Source organism: Tamandua tetradactyla, chromosome 3, assembly GCF_023851605.1.
Source record: "Tamandua tetradactyla isolate mTamTet1 chromosome 3, mTamTet1.pri, whole genome shotgun sequence".
Classification (NCBI taxonomy): Eukaryota; Metazoa; Chordata; class Mammalia; order Pilosa; family Myrmecophagidae; genus Tamandua; species Tamandua tetradactyla.
The window spans coordinates 101,578,719-101,599,047 of record NC_135329.1 but is presented as its reverse complement, the minus strand read 5'-3'; the positions used below and the strand labels follow the sequence as shown (position 1 = coordinate 101,599,047).

At 40.6% G+C, this 20,329-nt stretch overlaps 1 protein-coding gene across 1 annotated transcript in view; it reads right to left on the bottom strand.

Annotated features, from left to right (window-relative positions):
- GPR39 (G protein-coupled receptor 39) overlaps positions 1 to 20,329 on the bottom strand; it is a 247,476-nt gene that overhangs the window by 107,422 nt on the left and 119,725 nt on the right. The window lies entirely within an intron of this gene.

Genomic DNA, 20,329 nt, shown 5'->3' with positions numbered 1-20,329 from the left:
CCGTCAACTAGCCTGAGCCTCTGTATACTTCATCGTCTCTCCAGGTGATTCTTATACTCACCAAGGCTTGAGAATCACTGCTGAAGCCATCATCAGTGGATGGGGAGCCCAGGCCAGCAGGATCTCATTTGGGGGAAACCTGAACAGTTTCACATGCTCTGAAATTTTGTAGGGTGAATCCTAACTATAAATGTTCAAGGGAAACATGCATTTGAAAGAATACTGTGGCAGACCTTTCGTAAAATTATGAATCCATCTGTAATATAATCACACCCCCCCACCCAATATTTGGTCACTTTTAAAACTCTGAACTACAAATAGTGAAACTCTGTGGTGTTTGTTTTTACATTTCTATAGTCTAAACTCTACATTTTTGAAATGAGTTCAGTCTTCACCTCATCTCTGGAATAGGAATGAACATTGGCACTTAATGTAACAGGACCCATCTGACAACACTAGACAAAGAAGACAGGACCACCTTCCAAGGGACAGCAAAAACTATTCTGGAAGGCTTTTCTGTAATAATGCTGCTTTACCTGTGTTATGTACAGATTTGTGCAATGATGAGAAACGTGCTCCAAGTGTATACTTGGGATGCCATCTAGTCTTTTGCCCTAACTCAATGAACTTACAACAGTTCACTTTGCCATGTGAGGTTGTTGTGAGGTTAGAGGTTTACAGGAATAGCTTCAGTCACTCACTCACTTGTTCATTCATTCTACAGATACTGCATTTTTACAATATGTAAATAGGATATCATCTCTGCCATTGAAGGGCTCGCTCCAAGAGTGGAGAGAATGGAAAGGTGCTGCAGTGGAGGAAACATTAAGTGCGAGGCTATAAGAGGATTTAAACCAGTCACAGTATATCCCATAAGGCTTTATGTGTGTGATGACACCTGAATAGAATCTTAAAGCACAGGTAGAGGAGATGGCCAGCGATAGGGATGGGAGACAGCTTGCATTCTGGACAGAGGAATGAATTTCTGCAAAGGCAGTGAGCCTTGAGAAAGCCTGGGGAAGTGGATCAGAATGGCCCTGATAAAGGAGACTTTGATGGACCCACAAGACCAGGCAGGAGGATTAGACAGGGCCAGTCACATAAGGTCTCACATAACACCTCAAAAGGCTTTCAGAACACACCAAAGAATTTTTCTAAAGGCAAGGGGAAGCCATTGAAAGACTCTGAGCAGAATCCAATTTGAGTTTAAAGAAAAACACTTTAGGGGAAGTGTGGAGAATAGATTTGAGGAAGAAGAGACGAAAATGGGGCTCTTAACTTTGGCCTTTGCATTAGAAGCATATGGGGAGTTTAAAATAAAAAAGTAAAAAATAAATTGATGCCTGAGCCCCATTCCCTGAAATTCTAATGTAATGTAAAACAGTTTGAGCATCAGGACTGTTGAAAGTTTTCCATGTGATTCTTATGTGCAGCCAGGGTTGGCAGCCACAGGTATTTGCAGAAAGGCCCAGGGAAACCAAGCCATAACCAGGCCATGCAGAAGTAGGCATGTCCTGCATTAAGTCATGCCCTGCTGAAGGTGCCAAGGACAGAGCCACTGCCAATGGGAGTGGAGGCAAACAGAGCACTCAAGCATCACCCTCAAGCTCGTGCTCTGTGAGAAGGGGAGCACAGGGGTGTGATTCCCTTAGAGTGGGACTGAGAGGAAGAGTAGGTTTAGGTATGAAGAGGAAGAATTCAGCTTTGAAAATGTGATGCAGCCACATATATAAGACTATAGATAGCTAGGGAGTTTTGGAATAAGATGGGGACTGGATTTCTGAATCAAAAGCATAGGAAGAGTGGTTCAAGTCCCAGATGAGACCTAATGCCCACAGGGGGATGTTTGGGGTAAAAGAAGAGAATAAGGCTAAAACCAGAACCTTGGGAAATGAGAAATGGTAAAGGCTGGATATAAGAAGAACCAGGAAAGGGAGCTGAGAAAGAGGTTGGCTAAAGAGTATCCAGCAGACAAGATGCTGAGAGCCATGGGGAAATGGGGCTTCATGTCACTGCGGGCAACACTGCAAAGTGCTGTGAAGGACAAATAAGCAGGACTGAAGATCCTGGATTGGACAACTGAAAGACTAGCTGCCTTCAGGGGACTGGGGAAAGCAGAAGTCAGATAGTGGTAGGAGCAGCAAATAGATGAGAGGAAGTAGAGAAACACCAAGTGTGGACTTGCTCTTTGAAAAAATCAGGCTGAGAGAGGAGGGAAGGGGAGAAGTCAGAACAGTTAGATCAAGGCTGTTTTTTCAGTGGGTATAAGATAAGAGAGCACTGAGTGTGTTTAAACTAGAAAGGAAAGAAGCTGGATAAGGGAAAAGAGAAGAAAGGGATGAGTGGATGAATAAATTCTGGGACCCCTTCCAAAGCACCAGGAAGGCCAGAGGAAAGAACATTTCTGTTAGGGAGAGCAAGAGGAGGCGGTGAGGCAAGGGAAGATGCATGTTGGCTCTGGACAGGCAGAAGGGCATACTTTATGAGAATTTCCACCTGATAACCTCTATTTTCTTTATGAATTAGGAGGTAAGACTTTTCGCTGAGACCAAGACAGTGACTGGTTCATAGCAGGTATGAAGAAAGTAGTAAAAGTCTGATAGCACCTGTTGTTAGGATTGGGAGAAGAAGCCGACTGAGGCTGGGAGGGGCGGGGATGCTGTAGGAGATGGAGTTGCATCTCCCACAAAGACAGGTTCAAGTCCTAACCCTGGTCCTGTGGGTGTGAACCCATTTGTAAACAGGACTTTTGAAGATGTTATCAGTCAAGGTATGAACTCATTTTTCAGTGGGATCTTCAAGCATCCTATTTAGACCAAACTGAATCAGGGTGGTTCTTAATCCCTATGACTGGAGACCTTATAAGCAAAGGAAACTTGGCAGGAGCCAGTCAGTGGAAACCAGAAGTCAGTGGGAACCAGAGGAGCAGACTCAAGGAGAAAGAGATCTCCATGTGACCGAGGCTCACCTGAAGGCTACAGACTCTGGAAGGAAGCAACCCCTGCTGGTACCTTGATGTCAGACTTCAGTCCTCCAAAACTGAGGGACTATAAATTCCAGCCAGCCCAGTGTGTGGTATTTGTCCTAGGGACCTTGACAAACTGAAACAGACATTTGGTGAAGATAGGGGTAACTGAACCCTACCAGCATCTAGCCATCACCCTCAGGCGACAAGCCCTCTGCCTCCACCTTTCACTCCTCCCATCCCTACCCCTAAGTTCAACTGAGTCCTCCATGCTCTAGCAACTCTCTGCACAAAGCAACCTGGGCATCACCTGGGAGCTTGTTAGAAAGGTAGACTCCCAAGTCTCACCTGGACCTTCAAAATCAGAATTTGCACTGTTACAAGAGCCTAGGTGGTATGGAGGCACACTGTCACTCGAGAACCACTGCTCTAGCCTTTTCCAACTACAGCCCTTATTGCCTCCCAAACACGTCATGAACTAGGTGTATTATCCTCTGCTTGGAACCTGGGGTGCTCATCCCTTCTAGCCAGTTCTATTCCTCCTTTAAGACTCTATCAATGTTATCTCTGAATCCTCCCATGACACTGCTTGGAATTTGCTGACTTGACTGTGTTTCATCGACTTAATCTGGGTTCTGCCAGTGTGCTTGATTTATCCTCAGCACACTCTGGGTCTGACCCAAACACAGAGCACTGGAAGATGCATGTGTGTCTACTGAATGAAACCCAGACATCCTGATTCCTAACTCAGTGCTATAACACATACACTGTGGCCATTTTCTACACACGGCAAGCTTAAAACAACACTGCTATCACTGAAGCCTCAGTCTACTCACCTTGCATTTGCCTGATACTACCCCAAAACTTGGGAAAGCAGGTTTGTGCTTTCTAAAAGAGTTCAAAAAGTTCTATTTCAGAATTTGTATTCATTTTAATTGCTGCATAAAGCTCAGGTCTCAGGTTCCATGTTTGGGCAAGCGCTTTTCCCAAGTAGATACGAAGAAATGCTCTATTTCAAAATATCAGATGGTCATCAATTACTTAATTTTCTGAGTGTAGAAACCCCATCCTCACTTTTTTCTGAGTATGAAACCTGTTTACTAAGATGATAAGGAAGGCTAACTAAACTTTAAATATTGGTGACCTTTTTATTAATCTACTAAGTTGCTGGATATGAAAATTAGGTCCTTTGTCTTGTTTCTATGCTTTATGGGGTTTGGTACATAGTTGGTGCTTAATAAATGTGTTTTTGATCAATTGGGGAAGAGCTACTTCCCTACTTTATCTTTCACAGCTAAGCTGTGCCAAGAAGCATTTATTAACTGTGGGGCAACCCACTGAACACTCTGCTAAGTGTTTACCTCCTCTTTCTAGTCTGCCTCCATCTTCCAGAGTTATCCTTTCCAACCAGGGATTCATGGCTGTTCACTAATGCTTGATACCTGCTGTAGTATTAAAATACCCTGGGAATCCAGGGGCCTCAGGAAGCAGAGGGAATGCAATCTACCTCCACATAATCTCAAACCCATTACTGTTTTAATCAGGTTAGGCCCTGAAGAAATAACTTCTCCCCTCTTCCCTAAACATTTTGAGAAATACTGATATTCCCTCTCAATCAGCTCATTAGAACCTGCTAGTCACACGGTTCTCTCGTCACGAATGTTCCTTTAAACATTGACTCCACAGCCAACAAAGCATGGCTTCTCAAAACGTAAGAATTCACGAGGGCACCTCATGGAGTGTGAGTGCATCTGACACAGGTATGTGCAATTCCTTTGTATAGAGCATTTCTTTGTAGCTACTTGGGAAAAGAGCTTGCCCAACCATGGAACCTGAGACCTGAGCTTAATGTGGCAATGAAAATGAATACAAATTCTGAAATAGAACTTTTTGAACTCTTTTGGAAAGCACAAACCTGCATTCCCAAGTTTTGGGGTAGTACCAGGCAAATGCAGGTGAGTAGACTGAGGCTTCAGTGATAGCACTTTTTTTTTAAGCTTGCCATGTGTAGAAAATGGCCACAGCGTATGTGTTATAACACTAAGTTAGGAATCAGGATGTCTGGGTTTCATTCAGTAGACATACATGCATCTTCTAGTGCTCTGCCTTTGGGTCAGGCCCAGAGTGTGCTGAGGATAAATCAAGCACACTGGCAGAACCCAGATTAAGTCTATGAAACACAGTCAAGTCAGCAAATTCCAAATCAACACGTGTGGTTGTCCAGTCTCCACAGATTATCTGGCTTCATCTTCCCAACAGCCTGGCAAAGCAGGGATTGTTTATTTTACTTTACAGATGAGGAAACAGGCTTGGAGAGGCTGAGAAAACTTCCCAGACTATTAAAGCTAGTACAGATGGCATGCTAAGGGAGCATTCTGCTGCATTAAAAGCTATGTCTTGGGGTGGTGCGATGGTGGCTCAGGGGCAGAGTTCTCACCTGCCATGCTGGAGACTGGGTTTGATTCCTGGTTCCTGCCCATGTGAAAAAAAAAAAAAAAAAAAGCTACGCTTTAAAAAAAAAGTGCCATACGGATATGACTCCCATTTTTCTAAGAATGTGTCATTTATATGACAAAAAATATTAGAAGATCACCCAAAAGGCCTTCCTACCAAAAAGTCTTACTTCACTTCTACCTCATGACAACCAAAATTTCCAATTTTGTTGGTTAGGAGCCAATGTCTTCTACAATGGGACAGTATTCCAAATTAGACCTCCTTCAATGTTTAATATTTATTTTATCAAAAGTCCTTGGTGGATGCTGTAGAGGACACACATGCAAAAGCCTGTGCCCTCAAGTATACACGCTAAATAGCAAATTACAATTTAAATGATAGTTCAATGTGGCAAATAGAACAGATGTTACCATGCCCCTATAAGGTGAACATCCAATTGAATTTTCTACACAATTTCTTTAGGCATTCAGATATTATATCCCAAACACACATCTTGGCAGCACAAGCTATGAATTTCACTAAAATGTTTCCTGTCTCCCACCTTGAGAAAATCATTCTTGGAAGAGGGGAATGTTTAAAGGTTGGAAAAGCCAGAGAAGGCTTTGATGGGGAGAAGTCTAAATGGGGCTGAGCTTTTCTAGAGTGGAAGCTTTTGAGCAGTTATTATAATTGACTATACAAGATGGCGGGGGGGGGGGTTGGTTAAGAGAGGTACGTGTGGAAGGGGGACTTTGAAAAGAAAAGCACCCACTTTGCACTTGCCGATGCCACACAGAATTGCCCTACCCATTTAGCTACCTCAGAAAATCCCAAACAGTCTAGGTAGGAAGAAAATTAAGCCTACCACTCAACAGCCCTTGTTTTGTGCACAAATGACTGGCCATTAGAATCACGTGGCCATGTCCAGACCCCAACATGGGCCAGTAATTCTCTGTATGTGTTATGTTTACAAATTCCAAGTCGAATCCAATTTATAACCCCAGTTGTGAATCAGTGAGCCACAGCTTTCCCAGAATCATGTGACACGGAAAGATCTTGCTTTGAGCCAGCAGTGTATTTAATCTAGTATGTACCAAACTAAGGAAAGTCAATTGGGACATATCCAGGAATTTCATGAGCCAGTTGTTAAACTGTTTGTAATTGACTGTGAGCATATAGAAATTGGCAAGAGTTACAAATCAAAGCTTTCTCTTTTTTTTTCTTTTACTTTTGCAGAGCCAGTTGGCCAGCTTGGCACTGCCTCGAGCTGCCCACATACTCTCCCTTTTTCTGTATTTCACATCTGCATTGGTTCTCAATCACTGAGGCAATATCAAGTTTAAGGTGACAAGTTGGATTAAATCAACAAGTTGACATTTTGCTCTAAGAGGCCAAGGAGATATCTGCATTGAAGCAGGTTTTCTTAAAGAGCCACTAGCATCTCTATAGAAACCTAGTGCAATGGTTCTCAAAGCATAGACAGCCATATCATATTATCTGGGAACCTGTCAGAGATGCAGATTTCCCCACCTACCCCAGATCTACTGAATCAGGGGCCCAGCAACCTGATTTAATGAGCCCTCCAAGTGATTTTTAACACATATTTGAGTTTGAGACTGAACTAATATAGCTTCTTCCCCCTACAAAGTAAACCACACTTATGGCTTTTACTACTTATATACTGTATGTACGTTGTACCCACTCATACTATATAACTCACAAATGATCATGTACTTCCTGAGAATCATTGTGGGCTAAAGTCTCCCCGTCTGTCAGCCTTCAGATGGCCTCCAGGGGTAATCTCCTGGTTTTCATGACCTTATTTAGTCTCTTCTCACATTGAATCACTGTTTGTCTGTGTGACCCACAGGGAACTCAGAAGGGACAAGGGGTGATTTCTGAAGCTAGATTATGAAGGGAAATTTATAGCCCTAAATGCCTATATTAAAAAAGAAGAAAGAGCTAAAATCAAAGACTTAACTGCATATCTGGAGGAACTAGAAAAGAAACAGCAAACTAATCCCAAGGCAAGCAGAGAGAAAGACATAATGGATATTAGAGAATATTTTATTACCAAGAATAAAAAAAAGAGAGAATCAACAAAAAACAAAAGTTATAAGTTATTTGAGAAGAAAATTGACAAATCCTTAGCTACACTGACAAAGAAAAAAAAGAAAAACATACAAATAAACAAAATCAGAAATGAGAGGGAGCACATACTGACCTCACTGAAATAAGGATACTATGAACAACTGTATGTCAACAAATTAGACAACTTAGATTAAACGGACAAATTCCTAGAAACACAAGAACAACCTGCACTGACTCTAGAAGAAATAAAAGAACTCAACAGACCAATTATATGTAAAAAGACTGGATCAATCATCAAAACTGACCACCAAAAAAGAGCCCAGGACCAGATGCTTCACAGGTGAATTCTACCAATTATTGCAAGAACAATATTTACCAATCCTGCTCAAAGTCTTCAAAAAAAAAAAAAAATAGAAGAGAGGGAAATACTACCTAAATCATTCAATGAGACCAACATTACTCTAATACCAAAGCCAGAAAAAGATACTACAAGAATAGAAAATCACAGACCAATTTTTCTTATGAATATAGATGCAAAAGTCCTCAACAAAATACTTGTAAAACAAATCCAACAGCACAAAAAGAATTGTACACCATGGATCATATGGGTTTTGCCTGAAGTATGCAAGGGCGATTCAACACAAGAAAATCAATTAATGTAATACACCACCTTAATAAATTGAAAGGGGAAAACCACATGATCATCTCAGCTGATGCAAAAAAAGGCATTTGACAAAATCCAGCATCTTTTCTAGATAAAAATACCTTCAAAAGATAGTATAGAAGGAAACTTCTTCAACATTAGTAAGAGCATATGTGAAAAACCCACAGCTAGCACAATGCTCAATGGTGAAAGACTGAAAGCTTTCCCTCTAACATCTGGAATAAGACAAGGATGCCTACTTTCACCACTGTTATTCTAGAAGTTCTAGCCAGAGAAGTTAGACAAGAAAAAGAAATAAAGCCATCCAAATTAGAAAGGAAGAAGTAAAACTTTCACTATTTGCAGATGACATGAGCCTATCTATAGAAGGTCCAAAAAAACCCACAACAAAACTACTACTGCTAATAAATGAGCTCAGCAAAGTGGTGGAATACAAGAACAACATGCAAAAATCAGTGGTGTTAATATATACTGGTAATGAACAATCTAAAGAGGAAATCAAGAAAAAAAATCTTTTACAATCACAACTAAAAGAATCAAATATCTAGGAATCAATTTAACAATGATGTAAAGGACTTGTACACAGAAGAAGTCAAAGACCACCTAATAATTAGAAGAATATTCCATGTTCATGAATTGAAATCTAAATATTGTTAAGATGTCAATCTGCCTAAATTATTTACAGATTCAAAGCAATCCCAATCAAAATTCCAACAGCCTACTTTGCAGAATTGCAAAAAAATCAATTATCAGATTAATATGTGTTCTAGTTTGCTAGCTGATGGAATGCAATATACCAGAAATGGGATGGCTTTTAAAAAGGGAAATGTAATAAGTTGCTAGTTTACAGTTTTAAGGCTGAGATAATGTCCTAGTTAAAACAAGTCTATAGAAATGTCCAATCAAAGGCATTCAGAGAAAGATACCTTGGTTCAAGAAGGCCGATGAAGTTCAGGGTTTTCTCTCTCAAGTGAAGGGCACATGGCAAACACAGTCAGAGTTTCTCTCTCATCTGGGAGGGCACATGGCAAACACAGTGTCACCTGTTAGCTTCTTCTCCTGGCTTGCTGTTTCAAGAAGCTCCCCGGGAGGCATTTTCCTTCTTCATCTCCAAAGGTCACCGGCTCGTGGACTCTCTGCTTCACAATGCTGCAGCATTCTCTGCTCTCTCCAAATCTCTCACTTTCTCAAAAATGTTTCCTCTTTTATAGGCCTCCAGAAACTTATCAAGACCCACCCAAATGGGTGGAGATATATTGTTACCTAATCCAGTTTAACAACAACTCTTGATTAAATCATGTCTCCAGGGAGAGGATCTAATTACAGTTTCAAACATACAATGCTGAATAAGGATTAGAAGAAATGGCTGCCTTTACAAAATGGGATTAGGATTACAACATGGCTTTTTTTAGGGTACATACATCATTTCAAACCAGCACAATGTGGAAGGGTAAGTGGACCCAAATAGTGAAAAACACCTTGAAAAAGAACGAAGTTGGAGGAGTCACACTTACTGATCTCAAGGAATATTTTTAAACTACAGTGAAGAAATTAAAAATAAGAACAAAAAAAAAGGAAATAAAAGGAAAAAATACTATGGTGGTCAAAACAGCATAGTACTGGCATAAAGACATTGAATAACAGAATCAAATTGAGAGTTCAGAACTAGACCCTGACATCTACAGCCAATTGTTATTTGACAAGTTTACCAAATCCACTCAACTGAGACAGAACAGTCTCTTCAACAAACGGTGCTGGGAGAACTGGATATCCACATGCAAAAATTGAAAGGGAATGTCATACCCTATACAAAAATTAACCTTCAAATGGATCAAGGACCCAAATATAAGAGCCAGGAGCATCAACTCCTGGAAGGAAATGTAGGGTGGCATCTTCAAGATCTTGTGTGAGGAGGTCATTTCTTAGACTTATATGCAAAGCACAAGCAATGAAAGAAAAAAAATAGATAAATGGGCTCTTCTCAAAATTAAAATCTTTTCCCAGAGTGATTCGATCAGTGAGTGGAAAAGTATTTGCAAAGCCCCCTTCGGGGAATGGTGAGAACGGGGAGAAATTCAACTTTCCCAAGTTGAATTCTTGATATTCTAACAAGCAGTATGGACAACCAAAGCTATAGGCTGAGCCCCCAGTCTTGGGGTTTGTTCATATGAAACTTAACTCCACAAAGGATAGGTCAAATCCACTTAAAATTTAGGCCTAAGAGTCACCCCCAAGAGAGCCTCTTTTGTTGCTCAGATGTGGCCTCTCTCTCCAGCCAACACAACAAGCAATCTCACCACCCTCCCCCTGTCTACATGGGACATGACTCCCAGGGATGTGGATCTTCCTGGCAACGTGGGACAGAAATCCTAGAATGAGCTGAGATTCAGCATCAAGGGATTGAGAAAACCTTCTCGACCAAAAGGGGGAAGAGTGAAATGAGACAAAGTGTCAATCGCTGAGAGATTCCAAACAGAGTCGAGGTTGTCCTAGAGGTTATTCTTATGCATTAAGTACATATCATCTTGTTATTCAAGATGTAATGGAGAGGCTGGAGGGAACTGTCTGAAAATGCAGAGCTGTGTTCCAGTAGCCATGTTTCTCGAGGATGATTGAATAATGATATAGCTGTCACAATGTGACTGTGTGATTGTGAAAACCTTGTCTCTGATGCTCCTTTTATCTACCTTGCCAAGAAATGAGTAGAACATATGGAATAAAAATAAATAATAGGGGGAACAAATGTTAAAATAAATTTAGTTTGAAATGCTAGTGATAAATGAAAGTGAGGGGTAAGGGATATGGTATGTATAATCTTTTCTTCTGTTATTGTTTTATTTCTTTTTCTGTTGTCTTTTCATTTCTTTTTCTGAATTGTTGCAAATGTTCTAAGAAATGATGAATATGCAACTATGTGATAATATTGAGAATTACTGAATATATATGTAGAACAGAATTATATGTTAATGTTTAATGTTTTTGTTTGTTCTTAGTTAATAAATAAATTTAAAAAAAATTAAAATCTTTTGTGCTTCAAAGGACTTATATCAAGAAAGTAATGAGGTAGCCTATTCAATGGAAAAAACATTTGAGAACAATAAATCTGATAAGGACTTAATATTCAACATATAAAAAGAAATCCCGCAACTCAACAATAAAAGGACAAACGACCAAATTAAAAAACAGGCAAAAGACTTGAACAGATATTTTTCCAAAGAGGAAACACAAACGGCTAAAAACCACATGAAAAGAAGCTCACTATTACTAACTATTAGGGAAATACAAATCAAAACTACAATAAGGTATCATTTCACACCCACTAGAATGGCTACTATTAAAAAACAAATAAATTACAAATGTTGGAGAGGATGTGGGGAAACGGGAGCACTCATTCACTGCTGGTGGAAATGTAAAATGGTGCAGCTCTGTGGAATATGGTTTGGTAGTTTCTCAGGAAGCTAAGTATTAGAATTGCCATAGGATCTGTCAATCCTACTACTAGGTATATACCCAGAAGAACTGAAAGCAGGGGACATGAACAGACATTTGCACACTGAGCAGCATTACTCACAATTGCCAGAAATTGGAAGCAACCCAAGTGCCCAACAACCAATGAATGGGTAAACAAAATGCTTTATATATATATATATATATACACACAATGGGATATTATTTAGCTGTAAGAAGAAATGAAGTCCTTATGCATGTGATAACATGGATGAACCTTGGGGACATTATGTTGAGTGAAATAAAGCAGACACAAAAGGATAAATACTGTATGATCTCACTGATATGAACTAATAATAATAAGCAAACTCATAGAGTTAGAATCTGGAATATAGGTTACCAGGGTTAGAATAGGGGTAGAGAATGGGGGTTGATGCTTAATTTGTGCATAGTTTCTATTTTGGGCAATTGTAAATGGTTGGAAAGGGACAGTGCTGATGGTAGCACATTATTGCGAATGTAATTAACAGCACAGGTTTATGCTTGTAAATGTTGAAAGGGGAAAGTTTTCAGATATGCATGTCCCTGGAAGGAAAGTGAGAGGATAAAACATGAGATTCTATCATACAGCAAATCCTGTTGTGGATAATGACTGTGGTTAACAGTACAAATATAAGAATGTTCTTTAATGAATTATAACAAATGTACATCACTATTTTGAAGTGTTTATAATAGGGTGGTATATGGAGAAAATACACCTAGTGTAAACTATGAACTGTAGCCAACAATAATATTTTAATATTCTTTTATAGCTTGTCATAAAAGTACCACACCAATTCAGAGTGTAAACAATAGGGGGATACATAGGAACATTATATTTTTTACATGACTTTTATATAAATCTACAACTTCCCCCCCAAAAAAAAAAACATTTTTTAAAAACATTATGCTAAGTGAAAATAACCAGACAAAGCACTACATATTGTTTGATTCCATTTAATCAAAATACAAATATAAATAAATATAATGTAAATATAAATAAATGTCAATGTCAAAATAGAGACAGAATTAGATTAGTGGCTATGAAAGGCTGGGGAAGGACAGAGAGCTTGAGAGGTGGCTACCAAAGGGTATGGGGCTTTTCTTCTTGGAGTAATGAAAATGTTCTAAAATTGGTTGGGATAATGAATGCCCAACTCCATGACTATACTAAAAGCCATTGATGGTACATTTTGGATGGATTTAAACTGCTTAAAAAAACAAGTAGTTGAAGATGGAGATGAGGTAGCAGCCAGCTTCAGAATGTACAAAGATGTGTAAAACAAGGTCTCTTCCAAAAAGGAGCTTACTGATTATGCGGAAGATAAGATTCATGAGCATTAAAAGTAAAATTCTGGAAAGTGTTAAATAATTGTCGTTAATTTAAGAGAGAGCACAAGTCTAGGGAAAAACTGCTCACGCAGATCCTTTGAGAGATGTTATTCTACAAAGTCAAGTTTTCCCAAATCTTTTAAACTCCAGAATGGCATTTTAACCTGCCCCTTTCTAAATATACTACATGCTCCCTGACCTCATAAAGCAGAGTGCTTGTGGTTGATGCAATACGATGGTCGCTGTGAAAACCAGCTGGGCAGGGTGCATATCCCAGAAGCCAGCAGTCCAGTCAGGGACCCAGGGCTGACCATCAGCAACCACCCTTAATTTATCTGGAGACTAACAGACAAGACCAGCTTCTGGTGACAGGAACCTGCACAAAGTCCCTTATTTATTCCCTATCACAAGCGCAGAATTACCCCATTTTTCTCGTGAGAAAAGTTCAGCTTGGAGAAGGAGAGTGAGGCCACCCAGGTAACAAGTGGCAGAGGTGTGAACTATGTGGCTCAGAGCTCCTGCTGTTTGCAATCTGGCAGGTTGCTTTCAAGAAACTCTCACTTCCTTGAGAAAAGTCTCTGCTATTGGCTTGGGTAACATAATATTTTGAAGGTAATGCCTCTTTCTTTGGACAAAGTCAAAAGGTACTAAAATTGGGCTCCCCAGCCAGCCACAGTTTCCTTCCCTGGAGGCCACCACCCCTTTCTCATGCATCCACTTAGAGACACTCTAATTCAGCTGGATTTTTCATCCTTAGCCTTTCTCCCAAGGGCCGAGCAGAACATGGGCAGTTTCACATCTCTAGGACTTAAGAAAAGGTGTCCTTCCCACAACATGCACAAGCAAAGCAAAAGCCAATGCAGCTATCACTCCAGAAGTTTCCTTGCCTTCCAAAAAATCATGTTCTTGTTTGCTGTGGCCATTAGCATCATCTGATATCATGGTACCAACATCCTCTGTGGCCTCAGTGCTGCCAGCAGTAAGGAGCCAGGCCCCTAAGGTCACCTGATGGCCACTCACCTCCATCCCTGGAGGGAAGGACGACTCACTTTGATCAGCCCAGGGACCTACTCAGGGGATGGTTCAGGAGGGCTCATGCCAAGGCCAGCCAGCTTGTCTTCCCTGCCAGAAAATGATGCAGGAAGATGAAGCAGGGACCTGGCTTCATGGTCAGGCCTATAAACTTAAGCTAAATCAGCCCGGCTCTTTGGACCTCATTTCCATGCCTATAAAATGGGATGACAATAACCAGAGGGATAAATGTATTGGTGAGCGGACCTGGTTTTCCTGGCTGTCCACGTGCCACTCTCTGTTAGTCTGCGCACCCATCACTCAACATTGTGAGGGTCCTTTTACTTGTTCATCTCAGCCAGTGGTTAAGCCTTCCTTGAGGTCAGAGACTGTATTGCTCGCCATTAACCCATCCTTTGCAGAGCACATGACATAGAGGGGACACCAGGCCAATAGTTTTTGAAAATCTTTCTACATACAGTCAAGCATCTTCCAGAGGCTGCGACCACTTTATTTTAAATTATAACTCGCCTTGCTCTATTTTTAATAGTACATATCACTTTTTAAGCTACTAGAAGCTTTACTTAATTATGTGGATTGGATGTCTCCCCAAGTCCTGCCCCCCAATATAAACTCTGCAAGGGCTAGAATCTTTTTCTTATTTTTTCATTAATGTATTTTAAGTGCCTAGAACTGAGCCCACACAGTCAGGCTCCAATATTTGTTGAATGAGTTCTGAAAACTGTGAAATGTCATTGATAGGCTTCTGTTATTTTTTTAACTGAGCAGAATTCTATGTCTTTTATATCATGAGGTTTAAAGAACAGTCTAGTATTTATTTTAATGAACTTCCCATGAAATTTCTCCTTTTGACCCAAGTTTAGAAGGCAAGAAGTATCCCACTGTATATTCTACAACTAAAATAACGCATAGCTATTTAACTAGGTGGAGGGGGAGATGTTACATACATTTGTTTCCACAGGTTGAGCTCTATAAATGACTGGCAATGAAATTGCTTTATTATCCTTAGATGAGCCTTCAGTTCTGAAATAATCTTTCACTAAAAATATAAAAAAATTACAGAACTAGACACTAAGAAAAGTTCCACTGCCCATGCTGCCTCTACTTGTACTGTAAAAGTATCACATACAGGTTAAGGGACCTTAATAGTTTTAGGACTCTATGGAGTCATAGTGCATATTGTTCCCTCTTTTTCTTTAGCTTTAGAGAGGCCAGTCATGTGCCGAGCGCCAAGCCATAGATTGTAATTGGTCTAAACCAGCCAGAGCCACCCTTTCCACTTTTCCAACATTCCTGCATCACAACCCAATTCTGCTCATTGAGATCTGGGCAGAAGAGTTCTTAGGCATTTCTGGGAAAGTTTTCCTACCCAAGAAACAGAAAAGATGCAGCTGGGTCCTCCTATTCCTCTTTCTTCCTGGGTCAAATGCAGACATGAGGGCTGGCAATGAAGCAGCCATTTTGTGACTATGAGGGAAAAGCCAAGAGAATCAGACACCGGCTCTATCATCACTGAATTGTTGAAACTCTTAGTTCCTGGGTTATATCAGAAAAATGAACCCATATTTGTTCAAGCAGTTGTGGTCAGGTTTTCTGTTTCTTGCAGTTAAAAGCATTCCTATATTATACTAATGGCAATATATCACAACTACCAAGCTTACAGTAACAGTACATGTCATCAAGCATTCTTCCTCTACTTAAACCAAAGGAAATTGCTAGAGTAGATCTTCTAATGCACTGACAAAACCACATTTCCAAAACCACACGTGGTAACAAGCATGGGAGAATGTTAGCAAAATACACCAATGCAGCCTAACTAAATTTGTACTTTATAGTTTAATGTTCAGCTAGAAATGCATCTTAGTATAATGGAACAATCACTGATGGATGAATCAGGAAACCTAAATTCAAGCTCTAACTACTACTCAATTTATCTTGGGCAAATCACTATTCTTCTCTGGGTTTCTTTTTCCCATTTGTAAATTGAAGACATTAGATTGGGTCTCTGGGGCCCCTTTTAGTGCCAACATTCTATATAAACTGTGACCAGAAATAAATTATACTTAAAAGTCACAAAATTCTTCTGCAGCCTTGATTTGCTAGCTGCTTTCCCGACTACCACAGTTGACATTCTAATGCTTTGTGTAAACTTGCAAAGAGAAAATCACATGCATTTGCTCATGTGCATTATGTCTTGTCTCTTCAAAATACATTGGATCATAGGGAGTGGCAGCTTCATCCCACGGAAGGCACAGCTGTCACAGAGTCCCAGGGAATTGTCTAAGACAAAGGGACATCCCATGGTCTAGACTGGTTCTTTAGTCCCCAAAGACTGGGGCCTGCCATTTCTCTGCACCAGGAATGGGCTGATGCAACATTTCCCTGTATTCATCCTTAGCATATTAGCAAACCATTTTCTCTCTTTAAAATTAGCACCCTCTTTTTGTACTTCTATCCTTGATCTTTCACTAAAGGAAGAGTGAACTAACTAAAATCAATGACTTCCTGAGTATTATATCACCGTTAAGCTGCTTTTACATTTATCACTGTTCAGACTCCAGTGTTTCATTATTACACTATGATTTAGCTTGGTTTGTGCTGCAAGGAACATTCTGGATAACAACTGGGCTGAACCATTTTGGGGGCCCACTTTGGCCCTCCTCCCAGGGGCTCTTGAAAGGGGCCCAGAAGTCACCTTCTGACAGCCAAAGAGGTTTATAAACCTTATGTTCATAGAGTTGTGGATTGCTTCACAACTCTGTGGATTTTGGAAACAGGGGGTCCAGATTACCAAGGCCTTCAGTGCACAGCAGTTTCAACTGAGCAGAGTGGAGGATGAACATTCTAGGACTTCTAAGGGGAACCAGGAAGAGCCTTGTAGTGAGGAAATGGCACATCCTGTCCAGAACAGGAGTGAGGCTTGCAGGAACTCATCAGGGCACTCACTCCTTGATCTCAACACTGGGCAGCCTTTTCCAGGGCAGGGGTCCCTCCCACGGCCAAGAAGACAAGGAAAATGCAGTGTGGCCACAGAGAAGCAGCTCCCAAATTATTAAAGAGCTGGAGAATGAGTCCTAAGGAGGAGAGAATAAAAGGAAAAGAGAGAGAAGGAAGCCAAGGGACAGGTTAACCCTAGTCTTTCTGGTAAGGGCAGGGCTCTCCAAGGGAGGGTTTTCCTCCTAATTGTTAACAAAATAAGAAAGAACAGGTTTCTGTGAGCATCTGGTATTACAGGAAGACATCACTGGGGAGGTGAATGAGTACAGTTGATAGGTGGATTCCTGGGGAAGTAAATGAGTCTGCTCCTGAGGACTTTAAAAGGAGTATCTCTGGGACATTCAGCTGTGTGCTCTAGGGTGGCTTCTTACACTGCCCAAGGTGAGGCCCTGTCTCCATGTGATATAGTCACCTTCCCAGGCTGGGAGGGATGTGTAGACCCAGCCAAAATCCATGGGCCAAGTAGGTGACCTCAAATGGTCCCACCCAGGGAACAGGCATTGCTGCCTGGAGTTCCAGACACCAGAGGTGGATCTCAGGAATCTCAAGTGTGGCCTTGGTTGCAGATCACTTGCACTGGAAGGAGCCAGCTTCCATGCTGTGCGGACACTCAAGCAGCCCGCTGGAATGGCCCATGTGATGAGTAACTGAGGCCCCCTGCCAACAACCATGCGAGCGAGTCGCAGAGGAAGCAGATGTGCCGGTCCCAGCCAAACCACTCCCAGATCCACAGAGACTGCATTTTCTTTCTACACCTGGTTTTGAACACATGTTACCAAGAGTACATGGAATTTAAATCTCTAGATCCAGTATCTGATGATTGTAACAAAGTAAAGGACAGGACGCTGAGGACCTGAAAGAGGGCACAGCCACACAATGGAAGGAGCCTGGGTCCACAAATGACCATGTGGAGCAGAGCTCTCCCTCCCCAACCCCTACCTCCTGCCCTATGCGGGGTTGTGTGATGAATGATAAATACACTTTTATTTGGTTAAGTTTCACAGATTCTACAGTACATTTGTTATAGCAGGTAGCATTATTTACCTTGGCTCTTAGAAGTATTTTAAATTCCTCAACTGTGTGCATTTACCCACATGGCAGAATAGGATTCCTCCAAGTTATTAGTACGTTTTTTGTCTGTTTTAATTTCAATAAATTAAATTTAGGGGTCTTGCTAGCATTGTAGAATTTTCTAAGGAAAAATTTCACTTACTTCTCAAGGCTAAAGCTCTACAGTATATGTAAAACAAAACTAGACAAACTATGATTTTAAATTTGTGTGCTTAAAAACAGGGCAGTTAGTTAGGGTTAGTATAGCACAGAGATACTAGTGTGCTGAGGTGAAACATTCAAGAGCTCCCACTATTCATTAATCTGTTCATTCATTAATTCATTCATACCTTCAACATATACTAGGTAGACAGATTCATTCCTTTTGACCGAGACACATACAATCAGATACTACCTAGATGACCCATGGGGAAGCTCTCTGAGCTTTAGTTACTCCATTTGTAAGATGAGGATATCACCAATGACTCTTTACACTCACTTTTAGGGTTCTGGTGGAGCCTAAAATTAACAGGGCACCTGACAACCACTTCAGCGTTCGTGGAAGGTTGAATTATGTACTGTGACAAAGACATGTTTTTAGCCTTGATCCATATTCCTAAGGGTATGGCTTTTTGTGTAAATAGGACCTTTTGAAGATGTTATCATTAATTAAGGTGTGGCCAGCAGAATCAGGGTGGGTCTTAATCAGTATTACTAGAAGCCTTATAAAGAGAAGGTCACAGGGAGAAGCCAGAAGCTATAAGAAAGCAGAAACTGGAAAAGCAAACACAAGGTGGGACAGAGCACCATGTGACAGGAGGCACAGATGCAAACAAGGAACCTGAAGGATTGTGGCTATCCAGCATCAGAATGCTACAGACTTTGGGGAGAAAGCAAGGTCTTGCTGACCACATGAATTTGGATTTCTAGCTTCCATACCATTAGAGTAGTTTTTCCTTTTCATGAATGGAATGATATAGCTTGCATTTTTTTCATCCTTTTTTTTTTTTTGCTCAACATAATATTTTTGAGATTCATCTAGGCATGGTGATGGACATTTGGATTGTTTAGGAATATGGTATTATGAATAAAGCATCCATGATTATTTTATTTAAAAAAAATCACCAAGGGGATGGTTTACCTGTGTTCCAACTCAGGAAAGGATGGATTAAATGGACTCTCAGGACCCTTCAAGTCTTTGGATTATCTATTTCTACCATGTGGTGTTTGTTTGGCAGACATTGTATGGTCTCCAGTTTTCGGCATAAAACCAAGGCTATGTTACATGGACAAACTGGTTGTAAAACTCCAACTGCTCTACCAACATTAATAATTTCCACTTAAACACAGAAATCAGAATCCCAATGTGCTGGTTTGAAACTATTATGTACTTCAGAAAAGCCATGCATTAATCCTGATCCAATTTTGCAGAGCCAGACCTATCGTTTAGGGTGGAAACCTTTGATTAGATTGTTTCCATGGAGATTGACCCACCCAATTATGGATGTGAACTTCTGATTAGATGGAGATGTGGCTCCCCCATCCAAGGTGGGTCTTGATTAGTTTACTGGATTCCTTTAAAGGTGGAAACATTTTGGAGGAAGCTTAGATGCTTGTTTTGCTGACAGAGACTACAAAGCTGACACCAACAGAGACCTTTGGAGATGCAGAAAGAAAACACTCTCAGGGAAGCTGTTTGAAACCAAAAGCCAAAGGACCAGCAGAGGGCAGCCATGTGCCTTTCCAGCTGACAGAGGTGTTGTGAACCCATAGACCTTTCTTGAATCAAATTATCTTCGCTGGATGTCTTAGTTTGGACATTGTTATGGCCTTAGAACTGCAAACTTGTAACATAATTCTATTTTTAAAGGTCGTTCCATTTCTGATATATTGCATCCAGGAGCTTTAGCAATCCAATACACCCATTTCATTAAATACAGAGAGGGAGGCAGATCCATGAGGATAACACATTTGGTCATTTTACGTGAGACACTCTCCCTTACTAGGTACATGGCCAACTTGCTTTGTTTCTTAACCTATAAAAATCTTTTTTTATTATGAAAGTGTTCCAACACATTAAAAATTAAATAGAGAGGGTGGTTGATGGTGGCACAGTGGTAGAGTTCTCGCCTGCCATGCCAGAGACCCGGGTTCAATTCCCAGTGCCTGCCCATGCAAAAAAAAAAAAAAGAGTTAGATAGAGGAGTACAACAAATTTCCAGATCACCATAATTCAACATTAATGTGAGTAATAAAATTATCAATAACTCCTTGGTATC